This window comes from Carcharodon carcharias, chromosome 8 (genome assembly GCF_017639515.1).
Source record: "Carcharodon carcharias isolate sCarCar2 chromosome 8, sCarCar2.pri, whole genome shotgun sequence".
NCBI lineage: Eukaryota > Metazoa > Chordata > Chondrichthyes > Lamniformes > Lamnidae > Carcharodon > Carcharodon carcharias.
Window position 1 is genome coordinate 519,483 of NC_054474.1, and position 13,018 is coordinate 532,500.

A 13,018-nucleotide genomic window follows, 5' to 3' on the forward strand; every position below is an offset into this window, starting at 1 on the left:
AGAAGTGGGGATACTCGCTGATGATTGCACAATGTTCAGCACCATTCACGACTTCTCAGATACTGAAGCAGTCCACGTCCAAATGCAGCTAGACCTGGACAATATCCAGGCTTGGGCTGGCAAGCAACTCATAAGTGTCAGGCAATGACCATCTCCAACAAGAGAGAATCTAACCATCACCCCTTGATGTTCAATGGCATTACCATCACTGAATCCCCCACTATCAACATCCCTAGGGTTATGATTGACCAGAAACTGAACTGGAATAGCCATATAAATACTATGGCTGCAAAAGTACATGAGGGACTAGGAATCCTGTGGTGAGTAACTCACCTCCTGACTCCCCAAAGCTTGTCCACCATCTACAAGGCACAAGCCAGGAGTGTGATGGAATACTCCCCACTTGCCTGGATGAGTGCAGCTCCCACAACACTCAAGAAGCTTGACACCATTCAGGACAAAACAGCCTGCTTGATCAGCACTCCATCCACCACTTTCAACATTCACTCTGTCCACCACCGACACACAGTAGCAGCAGTGTGTACCATCTACAAGATGCACTGCAGGAATTCACCAAGGCTCCTTAGACAGCACCTTCCAAACCTATGACCTCTACCACCCAGAAGGACAAGGGCAGCAGATGGATGGGAATAACACCACCCTCAAGTTCTTCTCTAAGCCACTCACCATCCTGACTTGGAAATATATCGCCGTTCCTTCACTGTGCCTGGATCAAAATCCTGGAACGCCCTCCTTAACAGCACTGTGGGTGTACCCATAGCACATGGACTGAAGTGGCTCAAGATGGCAGCTCAGTACCAACTTATCAAGGGCAATTAGGGATAGGCAATAAATGCTGGCCTAGCCAGTGACGCCCACATCCTGTGAATGAATTTTAAAAAAGAGAGCCTGTTTGACTGGAAAGGAACAACAAGGAAGGACAATGTGACCAATGGTGGGTCCTTCTGGCTGTGGGAAAGGGCGAGGGACGATGGAGGAAAGGCAGCTGAGAGGAAGGAAGTCACATCATAAAACCTCCAGGAATATGTCCAGCCAGAGAAGTAGCATTTAGCGTAAGCACTGGCCAGAGAGGTCCATGGCCTGCGCATTTAGTTTAAGGATGAAATATAAGGAACTGAAGCCCTGAAATATCCTGATTGTGCTTTATTCAAGCACTAGAAAGACTTGCATTTATATAGTGCCTTTCATGACCTCAGGGCATCCCACTGCTTTTCCCAGCCAATGAAGTTTATTTTGAGGTTCAGCCACTGCTGTAATATCGGAAACATTACAACAGAAGCTCACTTGGCCTCCACTGATATGTGACAATTCAAAGTGTTTATTGCCCAATTTGGACTATCATCCTTTAAACAGCGTTTCAACCTGAGAAAAAACAGAAGTGCCCTCAACAAAGACATCACTTTATATGATCGTGCTTTGTGGGGTAGTTAAATATCCCCACTTCAATGAAAACACACTCACAGGTGACAGTGCTTCCACTTTGCAAGCAAAGTTTCAGGTACATCGGCCAGGATTTTCCGGCCCCATCGCAGGTGGGACTCACCGGGGGGGTGAGGCCGCGTCTCAGCCAGAAGCCCACTGACTTGCGGCGGGAGCGGAAGACCCCAGCCTGCGGGAGGGTATGGAAAATCCCACCCAGCAAGTCAAAGACAGTGCAAAGGTCAACTGGGAAAACGACAGACGATTGGTGGCTGCTTTACTTATATCCTGGGGAAGGAGTTACGAAGGTGGGAGGGAGAGAACATGGTCTCACTTTCCTTCCCCCATCAGTCCAATGGCTTCCCACCTCTAACCCTGCTCCCCAATCCCACTAACACAGAAGCAGTTTTAGGAATTTTCATGATAGCATCTAAAGGCAAGTCCATAGAGAAATACAAAATATTAAAAAGCAGTTAATAACATGAAAAGAAACAATTTCCTCTGGTGGGGGGAATCCATAACAAGGGCGGCAAGCCTTAAAATTAGAGGTAGACCATTCAGAGGTGATGTCAGGAAGCATTTGTTCTGGCAGGCACTGGAATCCTCCAAAGAATTGTCATCAACAATATCAAAGAAATTGATCTTTGCACAACAACTTAGTGTTTCGTTGATCTATCTCAAATGGCTTGTACACTTTCCTTCACATGGACTGCAGTAATCATTGCTGAGTCAACAAATATGGAGATCATTCTCTGGTCCACAAGAATCAGTTAAGTGATCAGTTCATCCAGTTTTGGTGATGTTGGGTGACAGAGAGTGTTATCCAGGCTGCCGGGAGACCAAGTGATATCCTATGGTACCTGAGGTCATTTACAGTTGATTTGCAAATGAACTAGAAGGGAGAGAGGGTAATTATCTTTATTGTTATGATCTGGAATGCGCTGCCTGAAAGGATGGTGGAAACAGATTTAGTGGTGACTTTCAAAAAGATTTGGATAAATACTTATGAATATGCGAACAAGGAGCAGAGTAGGCCATTCAGCCCCTCGAGGCTGCTCCGCCATTTAATAATCATAGTTGATCTGATCGTAACCTGAAATCTGCATCCCACCCACGCCCAATAACCTATCACCCCCTTGCTTACCAAGAATCTATCCAGCTCTCCCTTAAAAATATTTAAAGACTCTGCTTCCACCGTCTTTTCAGGAAGAGAGTTCCAAAGACTCATGGCCCTCTGAGAGAAAAAAATTCACCACATCTCCACTTTAAATTGGTGATCCCTTATTATAAATAGTGACCCCTAGTCCTAGATTCTCCGACAAGAGGAAACATCCTCCCCTCATCCACCCTGTCAAGTTATAAAACATAGAAACTAGGAGCAGGAGTAGGCCATTCAGCCCTTCGAGCCTGCTCCGCCATTCATTATGATCATGGCTGATCATCCAACTCAATAGCCTGCTCCCGCTTTCTCCCCATACCCTTTGATCCCTTTCACCCCAAGAGCTATATCTAACTCCTTCTTGAAAAGATACAATGTTTTGGTCTCAACTACTTTCTGTGGTAACGAATTCCACAGGCTCACCTTCAAGATCTTACATGTTTCAATAAAATTGCCTCTTAGTCTTCTAAACTCCAGCAGGTACAAGCTTAATCTGTCCAACCTTTCCTCATAAAACAACCCACCCATTCCAGGTATTAGTCTGGAAAAAAAATTAAAATAGCTGGAAAAACTCAGCAGGTCTGACAGCATCTGCGGAGAGGAACACAGTTAACGTCTCGAGTCCATATGACTCTTCATCAGAACTGAGGAAATATACAACTGAGATGAAATATAAGCTGGTTGAAGGTGGGTGGGACAGGTGGAGCTGGATAGAGGGCCAGTGATAGGTGGAGGCAAAGAAGAGATTGCCAAAGATGTCATAGACAAAAGGACAAAGGGGTGTTGACAGTGGTGATATTAGCTGAGGAATGTGCTAATGATGGCATTAAGGGTAGAAAGCAGGATGAGCAAGGTACAGGTAGCCCTAATGGGGGTGGGGTGGGGTGGGGGAAGGGATCGAAATAGGTTAGAAGGTGGAGATGAAACAATGGATGGAAATACATTTAAAAATAATGGAAATAGGTGGGAAAAGAAAAAAAAAATAGTTTGGAAAACCTTCTCTGAACTGTTTCCAACGCATTTACATCCTTCCTTAAATAAGGAGACCAATACCGTACACAGCACTCCAGATGTGGTCTCATTAGTGCGCTGTATAACTGAAGCATAAACTCCCTGCTTCTGTATTCAATTCCCCTCACAATAAATGATAACATTCTATTAGCTTTCCTAATTACCTGCTGTACCTGTAGACTAGCCTTTTGTGATTCATGCAATAACCCAGATCCCTCTGCATCTCAGAGCTCTGCAATCTCCTATCATTTCAATAATATGCCTCTCTCTTATCCTTCCTGCCAAAATGGACAATTTCCCATTTTCCCACATTACGCCCCACTTTCCAGATCTTTGTCCACTCACTTAACCGATCTATATTTTTGTAGCCTCCTTACATCCTCTTCACAATTTATTTCCCTTCCTATCTTTGTGTCATCAGCAAATTTGGCAACCACCTCATTCACCCCTTCATCCAAATCATTTATGTAAATTGTAAACAGTTGAGGTCCCAGCACTGATCCCTGTAGCACACCACTCGTCACATCCTGCCAACCTGAAAAAGACCCATTTATGCCAACTCTCTGCCCCCTGTTAGCCAGGCAATCTTCTGTCCGTGCTAATATGTTACCCCCTATACCATGAGCTTTTATTTTCTGCACAAACCTTTGATGTGGCACTTTATCAAATGCCTTCTGGAAATCTAAGTACAGTAAATCCACCGGTTCCCCTTTATCCACAGCACATGTTACTCCCGCAAAAAACTCCAATAAATTGGTTAAACTCAATTACCTTTGAAGAGGAAAAACCATGCAGAGCAATTGAGAAAGCGTGGGAGAATGGGATAGCTCTTTTAAAGAGTCAGTACAGACTGGAAACTAATGGGACTAAAGGCTGACAAGCCCTTTGGACCCGATGGTCTGCATCCTACGGTCTTAACGGAAGTGGCTGCAGAGATAGTTGATGCATTGGTTGTGATCTTCTAAAGCTCACCGCATTCTTGAAAGGTCTCAGCAGATTGGAGAACCACAAATGTAACACCTCTGTTCAAGAAAAAAGGAAACTATAGGCGGTTAGCCTAACATCTATCATTGGGAAAATGGTGGAATTCATTAAAACAAAGTAGTAGCAGGACATTTAGAAAATCATAATACAATCAGGCAGAGTCAACATGGCTTTATGACAAATTGATTGGAGTTCTTTGAGGATGTAACAAGCAAGGTGGATAAAGGGGAACCAGTAGATGTAGTGTCTTTTGATTTCCAAAACACATTCGATAAGGGGCCATATAAAAAGATGCAAGCTCATGGCTTTGGGGGTGATATATTATCATGGTTAGAGAATTGGTTAGCCAAAAGGAAAGAGAGAATCAGGATAAATGGATCATTTTCAGGTTGGCAAACTGTGTTGAGTGGAGTGCCACAGGGATTAAATCAGGGGCCTCAACTATTTACCTTCTATGTTAATGACTTGGATGAAGAGACCAAGTGTATTGCAGCCAAATTTGCAGATGAAACAAAGATAGGTAGGAAAGCAAGTTGCGAAGAGGAAATAAAGGGTGGAATTTAATGGGGGTGACGGCTGTCTCACCCACTACACAGCGAGTGCTCTGCATCACTTCTGTTCAGGAACATCCACTGTATTAATTCTCAATCAGGGACCTTCTACAGGTGGTGGTGGTGGAGCGCTGGTGTCTTGCCCCCTAAGAGTTGCCAGAAAACCGGAAGCCAGCAGCTCTTCATTGCGCAGCAGTGCCACTGGGCAGGGGTGGCTGCATGGTAATGCACCAAGCTGAGGCCCAGGATTACGGGTGAGTGATGACAGGAGGGGGGCTGTGGGGTGGGGGTCATGGGGGACATGGGTGAGGGGGGTCAGTATCAAGGGCGGGGATGGCTCTCTCTGGGCCCTCCCCTTCACTATGCTGGGTCCCTCGATCAGGCACTGGGTGCATCTGAACAAGTGTACACCCAGGGAGTGCACAAGCAACCCGAACAGGAAGTCCCCAGCCCACTGCTGGGTGGATACCAGCGCCAGCATTAATTGCCCACTAAAAGCCTTAATTGGCAGCAGGGCGAGAAGCTGGTCCATGGGCCTTCCTGCCAAGGACTTAATCGGGATGTAGGTAAGAAAGCAGGGCTTGGGGGGGGGGGGGGGTGGTGAGCTACCCGCCAGAATCCCACCTGGTTAAATTATTCCTGCCACTAAACCTGCCACTGCCTTGTTTTGGGTATTATATTCTCCCCAAAAATTTCTGCAAAGGGATATAGATAGGTTAAGTGAGAGGGCAAAATTTCACAGATGGAGTATAATGTGGGAAAATGAGATGTTGTCCACTCTGGTGGGAAGAATAGATAAACATTTTTTTAAAAAGGGGGACTGCAGAATGTTGCAATACAAAGGATCTACACCCTTGTACATGAATCACAAAAAGTTAGTAGGCAGGTGCAGCAAGTGGTTAGGAGGGCAAATGGGATGCAAGGGGGATGGGGTTTAAAAGTAGGAAAGTTTTGCTACAACTGTACAGGACATTGGTGAGATCAAAATCCACATTCATGGTCTGTGTACAGTTTTGGTCTCCTTATTTAAGGAGAGATAGACTTGCATTGGAAGCAGTTCAGAGAAGGTTTACTGGGTTGATTCCTGGGATGAAGGGTTTTGTCTTATGAGGAAATATTCCATAGGTTAGGCCAATACCCACTGGAGTTTAGAAAAATGAGAAGTGATTTTTTTAATTCATTCATGGGATGTGGGCATCACTGGCTGGGCCAGCATTTATTGCCCATGCCTGGTTGCCCTTGAGAAGGAGGTGGTGAGCTGCCTTCTTGAACCGCTGCAGTCCATGTGGTGTAGGTACACCCACAGTGCTGTTAGGGAGGGAGTTCCAGGATTTTGACCCAGCGACAGTGAAGGAACGGCGATATATTCCCAAGTCAGGATGGTGAGTGACTTGGTGGGGAAATTCCAGGTGGTGGCGTTCCCATGTGTCTGCTGTCCTTGTCCTTCTAGATGGTAGGAATCAGGGGTTTGGAAGGTGCTGTCTAAGGAGCCTAGGTGAATTCCTACAGTAAAACATAATACAATTCTGAGAGGGTTTGACAGGGTAAATGCTGAGAGGACGGTTCCTATTGTGGGGGAATTTAGAACTAGGGGGCACAGTTTAAAAATAAGGGTTTCCCATTTAAGATGGAGATGAGGAGGAATTTCTTCTCTCAGAGGGTCACTGGTCTGTGGAATTCATTACTCCAGACAGCAGTTGAAGCTGCTCATTAAATACATTCAAGCCTGAGTTTGACAGATTTTTGACCTACAAAGGAAGTCGAGGGTCAAAGGATCAGACAGGAAAGTGGAGATAAAGCCACAATCAGATTAGGCACAATTGTATTAAATGGTGGAGCAGGCTAAAAGGGCCAAATGGCCTATTCCTGCTGCTTATGTCATATGTTATGATATATACATTGCATGATGCTTTACACCTGAGATACCAGATACTTACCTCAAGAACTAACAGATGAAAACAGAAAATGCTGGAAAAACTGATCAGGTCTAGCAGCGTCTGTAGAGCGGGACAGTGTTAATGTTTTGAGTCCAATATGATTCTTCTTTGGGAGCCTTGCACCTGTATTGAATTGAAAACTTGTATTGAATTTACTGCAAGCAAACTTGCTGGGATTGATGGTGTGGTAGCGGTAATGTCACTGGATTAGAAGTCCTGAGACCCAGGCTAATACTCTGTGGGGTATTGGTTCAAATCCACTCTGGCAGCTATTAGAATTTTTAAAAATTCAATTAATAAAATCTGGAATTCAAAACTCATCTCAGTAATGGTAGTCATAAAACTCCCAGATTCTTGTAGAAACCCGTCTGGTTCACTAATGTCCTTTAGGGAAGGAAATCTGCCTTCCTTACCCGGTCTGGCCTACACATGACTCCAGGCCCACAGCAATGTGGTTGACTCTGAACTGCCCATCTGAAATGGCCAAGCAAGCCACTCAGTTCAAGGGCAGTTAGGGATGGGCAACAAATATTGGCCTTGTCACTGACAGCCACATCCCATCAAAAAATAAATTTAACAGGAATGGTGGAAGAGCTAGAATAATATCCCTGGGTAGAATCAATGGCTTATGGTCACCTGCTGGTCAGAGATGATCTTCAGAGCAAAATCAAAGCAGGAAACAAAAAACTTGCTACCCAGGTCGAGGTGAGAGAGGAGGTAACTGGTACACTAGAAGAACTTACAATTGAGAGGAAGGAGGTGTTGGAAAGGCTATCTTTACTTAAAATAGATAAGATACCAGAATCGGATGAGATGCATCCAAGGGTACTGAGGGAAGTGAGAGTGGAAATTGCAGAGGCACTAGTGATAATCTTCCAATCTTCCTTAGACACAGGGGAGGTGCCAGGGGACTGGAGAATTGCAAACATTACACCCTTGTTCAAAAAGGGTTCAAGGATAAAGCTGGCAACTATAGAAGTGTCAGTTTGACTTCAGTGGTAGGGAAATTTCTGGAAACTATAGTATGGGATAAAATCAATAGTCGCTTAGACAAGTGCAGGATAATTAAGGAAAGCCAGCATGGATTCATTAAAGGAGAATCATGTTTAACTAACTTGGAGTGTTTTGAGGAGGTAACAGAGATAGTTGACAAGGGCAATGCGGTTGATGTGGTTTATATGGGTTTTCAAAAGGCATTTGATATGGTGCCACTCAACAGACTTGTGAGCAAAATTCTAGCTCATGGAATAAAAGGGAAAATGGGCACTTGGATAAGAAATTGGCTGCATGACAGGAGACAAGGAGTGGTGATAAATGGTTGGTTTTCAGACTGGGGGGGAGGTTTGTAGTGGAGTTCCCCAGGGGTCAGTGTTGGGATCCTTGCTCTTCCTGATATATCTTAATGCCTAGACTGTGGTGTGCAGGGTATGATTTCAAAATTTGCCGATTATACGAAGATTGGAAATATTGTCAACTGTGATGAGAATAGTCTTGAACTTCGTAAGGGCATAGACATGTTGGGCAGACAATTGGCAGATGAAGTTCAATGCAGAGAATTGTAAAGTGATTCATTTTGACAGGGACAGCGTCACATAAAAGGAGAGCCTCTAAAGGAGGTGCAGGAACATGGGGTCCTTGGTGTATATGTACATAGGTCATCAAAGATAATAGGGCATGTTGAGAGAGCAGTTAATAAAGCATATAGTATCTTAGGCTTTATTAATAGGGGCATTGTGTACAAGAGTAAGAAGGTCATGTTGAAATTGCATAACACACTACTTGGGCCTCATCTGGATCCACTTCTGGGCACTATACTTGAGGAAGGATGTGAAGGCATTGAAGAGAGTACAGAGGAGATTCACAAGAATGATTCCTGGGATGAAGAACTGCAGCAATGAGGATAGATTGGAGAGGTTGGGACCGTTTTCCTTGGGGAAAAGGAAGCTGAGAGGAGACTTGATAGAGGTATTCGATATCCTGAGAGGTATGGACTGGGTAAACCGTGAGAAACTGTTCCCACTCAAGAGAGCATCAAGAACTAGAGGGCACAGATTCAAAATAATTGGCAAAAGGAGTAAATGTGATGTGAGGAAAAACGTTTTCACCTAGAGGGTGGCTGGAGTCTGGAACAAACTTCCTGAGAGGGTGGTGGAGGCAGGTTCGATCGAGGTATTCAAAAGGGAATTGGATTGCTACCTGAAAAGAGAGAATGTGCAAGGTCACGGGGATAAGGCAGGGGAGTGGGACTAGGTGGAATGCTCTTTCAGAGAGCCAGTGCAGACTGGATGGGCCAAATGGCCTCATCCTGCACTGTAAAGATACTGTGATATTTTACAGACTGATGGTCCAATGAGAGAATGAATTGTGGATAATTATAGACCCAAAGATTAGTTTGTCATATATAATTAATAGTTGGGCTAGATATATACCCTCGCTGAGGGCAGCTCAGAAAGTATTTATGACCCATTACATCTGCAGTATGAAGAAGCAGATATTTATGATTCCCAAGAGCTGCAGTGGAGACAGGACATGAAAATATTCCCAACTTTGCTATTTATATCTTTATTTATTTCATCCAATCTCTGTCACTTCCTTGACAGCAGGTTACAAGTTACTTCCATTGTGACAAAACACAGGATACAGCCGCTTCCTCAATTCACTATATCTCACAACCATAGTCCTTCGTCACCCACCTCCTCCCTCATCGCCCCTCCCCCATCGCCCCCTCCCCCATCGCCCCCTCCCTCAACACCCCCTCTCTCACTAGCCCCATCGCCCCCTCCCTCATCATCCCCTCTCTCACTAACACCTCTCAACACCCCCTCTCTCACTACCCCCCATCGCCCCCTCCCTCATCATCCCCTCTCTCACTACCCCCCATCACCCCCTCCTTCATCATCCCCTCTCTCACTACCCCCCATCACCCTCTCCCCCATGATCCCCTCTCTCATCACTCTCCTTCCTCATCGCTCCCCTCTTGTCGCCTCCTTTCATCAGCACTTTCTCCCTCATCACCCCCTCCCTTATAATCCCCTTCCTCATCACCTCCTCTCTCATCACCCCCTCCATCATTACCACCTTCCTCATCAACCTCACCCTCATTGGCCCCTCCCTTGTCACCCCTCCCTCATCAATCCCTCACTCATCACCTCCTCTGTAAATAGCATATTAGCCTTTATTGCAAGAGGATTCGAGTACAGGAACAGGGATATCTTGCTGCAATTGTACAGGGCCTTGGTGAGACCACACCTGGAATATCGTGTGCAGTTTTGGTCTCCTTATCTGAGGAAGGATGTACTTGCTATAGAGGGTGTGCAGCGAAGGTTTACCCGACTGATTCCTGGGATGGAGGGATTATCCTAAGGGAAACGATTAAATAGTCTGGGCCTTTATTCTCTGGAGCTTGGAAGAATGGGAGGTGGCCTCATTGAAACTTACAAAACTCTTACAGGGCTCAACAGGGTGGATGAAGGAAGAATGATTCCCCTGACAGGGGATGGGGGTGCAGGGAGGATGGGGAGTGCAGGGTGGGTGGGGGGGGGGGGTGGTGGTGGGGGGTCTAGAGCCAGGGGGCACAATCTCAGGATAAGGGGCAAGCCATTTAGGGCTGAGAGGAGGAGGAATTTCTTCACCCAGAGGATGGTGAATCTTTGGAATTCTCTATCCCAGTGATATTTTGGAGATAGGTGGAGATTTTGTCTATGACATCTTTTGGCAATCTCCAACTATCACTGGCCCTCTATCCAGCTCTACTTGTCCCACCCCCCCTTAAACCAGCTTATATTTCACCTCTTTTCTATATTTCCTTAGTTCTGTTGAAGAGTCACAGACTCGAAACGTTAACTATGTTCCTCTCCGCAGATGCTGCCAGACCTGTTGAGTTTTTCCAGCTATTTTTATTTTTCTTCTGCTCTTATGTTCTCTCAGCAACCCCTCCTTTGTCAACTCTTCCCTCGTCAACCCCTCCCTCATCACCTCCTCCCTCGACACTCTTTCCCTCATCTCCCCTACTAGTTTCCCTCTCCCTCATCTCCCCCACAATCATCACTCTTTCCCTCATCTCCCCCTCCTCATCTCCCCATCCCTCATCTTCCCCTCCCTCGTCTCCCCCTCCCTCGTCACTCTCCCTGACCTATCCCACTAGATGTTTAAGCCTCGTTTGCCTTCACTGAACAAAGGGATCCAATGGCCAAGTGCCATTGATCAATTGGTGAAGGATTTCCTGGTAACCAGCTGCAGATTAACCTATGACCACGATGACACAGCCTTTGTTCAGCTACCTGATATGTTAAGGATAAAGACTGGACTAAAAGTTACATATTACTGTAAGAGCTGTTACAGTAAAGAAACAGAATAATTCTCTGCCGCACTCCACAACCACCACCCTCTCCCCACAAAACTAAGACAGATCAGACCAGGAACAGTACAACCGTGGACTGATCAACCTTCAGAGTGGTGACAGGTTGACTCTCGTCCCTCCTTCTTGTTTTTGTCTCGAGTGCTATGACACTGACAAAACACCAAAACCAAACAACAGCTACTTGCATTTATATAACTCCTTTAAAATAGTAAAGTTCCTGAGCCATTTCACAGGAACAGATGGTCAAGAGTGCAATCACTGCGAAGGCAGCTTGGGGAAGATCAGTGAAGCACTCTCCTGCTTTTTTACAGAGTGAGTGGTTAGGGACTGGAATGCACTGCCTGAGAGTGCGTGGGGCATTCAAAAGGGAATTAGATTGTTATCTGAAAAGGAAGAATGTGCAGAGTTACAGGGAGAAGGCAAGAGAATGGCACTCGGTGTAAAATTCATTCAGAGAGCCGGTGCAGACACAAAGGGCCAAATGGCCTCCTGCACCATAATGATTCTGTGTTTCCATGAAGTAGAGGAACTTTAGTTGATTGTCTTACAATGGACACCAACTGTACATGCTGCTTTCCATAACAAAGCACAACTGTATTGAGGATTCACTGTGCCTCCAGTTACAGAGTATTACTACTTTATAGCAAATGAAATTAAGAAGTTTAAACTCAGCCCCACTCACGAATGACCAACTGCAATTTAATGCAAGATAAGGATCCTACAGTAGCAGCTAGTCATTGTTCAACTGAATAACAACATTTAAAAAGGTGATTCAGTAGTTTGGTCTCCACACTGACAGATTAAATTCATGACAGAGATACTGATTCACATCAAATTACAATGTGTTCCTGACAGGCTTTACGGGGATAAATGAGGTTTCTCAGCAAAATGGCTTAATAATTGAACACAAATCATTTCACTGTAAGTAGAGAACTTGCAAATGCCAATTCACATTATGTCTATGTAAACAACGGAATGCTCTTTCACCGCATTACTAAAAGCCATTAAATCATTGAATAAAACTTTAAGCACATATTAAATCAGCCTTAGTGAAGGTCAGTCGTCAGAAAGTTAAACTCAGATGTTATCCAAACTAGTATACACTGCACTTTCCAAATATCAACTTTATACGAGAATACATTTATATGGGAATGTTTACAATCGAGAACCCCTTACCTCTGCCGACAGCTTCACATTGAGAGAGTGCAGGCAGGCAGTGGGTGCAGCATCAATGCAGTGTGCAGTGTTCTTCACACAACACAAATCCTTTACCTCAGTCACTACATCAACTGCAATGTCATGCTGATAATTTATGACTTATTCAACTTCCTGGTACAAAGGCTCCCACTGTAGTGACAGTGAATTGCTGTTCGGAGGCTTCAAGTGTTTAGAAGATCACAAAGTCTACGAAGAGCCAAAGCACAAAACCTCTTTCAGTCTGAACGACCCACCTCAAAAGAGCAGTTGCTGAATCAGGAATATATCTCTGTAAAGATCCATAGTGAGGAAAAACTGGCCAAAGAACATTTTGCACCATTTTCCTTCTTCTCTTTCTTGCAGCTTAAAATGTGATATT

The 13,018-nt window shown here is 44.9% G+C and overlaps 1 protein-coding gene across 6 annotated transcripts in view; it reads right to left on the reverse strand.

Annotated features, from left to right (window-relative positions):
* Window positions 1-13,018, reverse strand: part of arap3 (ArfGAP with RhoGAP domain, ankyrin repeat and PH domain 3) — a 491,562-nt gene that overhangs the window by 321,742 nt on the left and 156,802 nt on the right. Inside the window, exon 1 of one of the 6 annotated variants that reach the window (XM_041193178.1) lies at window positions 12,619-12,738. The exons of 4 other annotated variants lie outside the window; for them this stretch is intronic. The gene's annotated coding sequence lies outside the window, so the exon portion shown is untranslated. Of the gene's footprint in view, window positions 1-7,082; window positions 7,102-12,618; window positions 12,739-13,018 lie in introns of those variants that run through there. One more of the 6 variants, XM_041193180.1, reaches the window with a different exon arrangement.